Raw genomic sequence first — 2,374 nt, 5'->3', positions numbered from 1 at the left:
GTTTTGTGTCAGTAGAAGGGTATATATACGCCTAATAGGACTGATATTAACAATGGAACTCGTGGAGAATATTCATACTATTGATTGTAGATAATTAAGGTGAATTTGAAAAGGAAAGTATTCGTCATTGGAAGTACATAATTTCATACCACTTTAGTGATATGATTCACCATTGAATGATATGCCTTGTTGATTTATAGTTCTCTAATCTCTGAATATGTGGTCTTGCATGCTTATCCTTCATTGATATCAATTTATTGAATTTTATACTCATTGAGAACTTATGAACTTAGTATTGAATATGTGACCCTGTTCGGCATAAGAACTTTTTGATCATTGTATATCCAAATATTTTTGAAAAACCTTGTGGAACCAACGTTAACCACAATCTTTGGAATTTTGTACGTACCTTTGGACTTTGTGTATATGTGGACACCTTTTGTGAGGCTTAGGTATATATGTGAACTATAAGGGCCCGCACCAATTAGGGTTATACGTTGGCTTTTGGGTCCCGTCAGTGGGTGCTATTCGCTGACCCTGTCGACAAGTATATGAACTTAGTAACTAGTTTCGAACCGCGGGCAGTTGGGTAAAATAACTTGCCTTTTGGGCTAAGCTGATGACATTTGGGTGGTTTTGTATATTCTGATTACTTCCAGTAATCTTTTGAGACTTTGTAACTCTCATATTGAGACCTTTGATGTGATACTTTGAAATATGACTTTGTAAGCTTCGTTTCTCAGCTATTGTATTTGTACCAGTCACTTCATGTGTAGCTTCTGCTATCTTTGTTTATCTGTTGACCCTCTCTACCCTCTCTATATAGCATGCATTTGACGCCACTTTTGTGGTGCGTCATTATGTAATGAGCTTTCAGCTGACTGTGGTTATATTAACATTTTCAGAGTTTGATCCTCGTGAGGCGAACGAGGAAGAAGAAGCTTAATTTCATAACAGTAGGAGCTTGGAGATTTTATTTAGCTTATTTATTTTTGTTTTAGACAGTGAGTATTGGTAAACAAATTTGTAAGACTACATCTATACTTATTCATTTTGGTTCATGGGAGAGGTGAGATTTGATTTGGCTATGTTGGGTCCACATTATTTGAGAATTTGATATTTTGGTTATGGAATGCCAGGTTTATTTCTGTTATTGCTTCGTAGCCTTGTTTGCTTGTGGGATTTATCTTGCAGGTGTACGGCACTGTCATGTTCCTAAGCCTTATGTGTGCGGCTTGGGAGCGTGACAAAGTGCCTCTTCAACACCCAATCCTTTTAACGGTTGCAACCATTAGATTATTTTCCCATTAAATGGATTGAATGCACCATAAGCATCTTTGTATGTGTATCCTTTTACCTATATTTTTCTCTCAAAAATAGTAAAACCCAACCTCTCTCCACTGAAACCAAAGACCCAAATCAATGGATTCATACTCCATTTATGATCTCTGCCTTGAAAAGAAAAAGGGACGAATTTATCAATTCCCTTCTTGGTTTTTGAGGTTCGTTAAATTTGGCCTTGGGTTTGGCCTCCTGCTTTCTCGGTTCTTCTCTTCCGGATGAGCACTAAATTCAGTTTTCAAATCCAAGACTGCCGTTTCTTCGTTTCATTTCTCTCTTTGGAGATTTTAAGTTACTTTTGTCTTCTTATTCTTCTTATTGCAGCGTAGGACTTTGATGAGCTTGCCACTCAAGGCTTAACCTATCCCATATTTCCCTTTCATCATTATTATCCCACAATAGATAACGATTTCATTTACCAACTATGAAAGTACACTGCAGAGAGGAGTGGCAGTCTCTAAAAGGGAGTCTTGAAAGAAAAGCGTTGATCGCTTGACAAAGAGTTTTTAAGCTGCACACCCACCACCACATTGCTTTTTCCAACGGCAGCGTAGCGTATGTGTAATGTATGTGTAACGGTAATAATCCTCATCTTTCTTTCTATTCTATTCCTCTCTTTCTTTTTTCCCTTTCCCATTTTCATCACTGATTCATTTCCTCTGCAAATAAATGAACGACTAAGATTCGTCTAACTGAAAAACATGTTTCTAATCTAACTCAGTGAAGGTGAGTGGCTGATTTCAGGAGATGCACTGAGTCGCGTCGGGAGGGGAAACAACCTATGTGTTTCATGTGAGGGGCCAACCAAGAAATATCTGGAGCACATGGGGCAGAAGGTTGGTTAAAAAATTCTACCCAGTTCTTGGTGTAATTGAATTTGAGTTTCCTGTTTATAGTTTGGTCTATATGTTCCATTTTTTGAGTTTCCTATGATGGATGAATGTTTTGTTGAATATATTAAGCCCAAGGGGAATTAAGTTAGAGAAAATTATTATCACCTTTTTTTCTCAATTTGGAGAGTGCCTTTTGCTCC

Source organism: Tasmannia lanceolata, unplaced genomic scaffold (genome assembly GCF_043159265.1).
Source record: "Tasmannia lanceolata isolate RefF3 unplaced genomic scaffold, GAP_Taslan_0.1 ptg000006l, whole genome shotgun sequence".
NCBI classification, from domain to species: domain Eukaryota; kingdom Viridiplantae; phylum Streptophyta; class Magnoliopsida; order Canellales; family Winteraceae; genus Tasmannia; species Tasmannia lanceolata.
Note: the sequence above shows the minus strand (reverse complement) of the source record.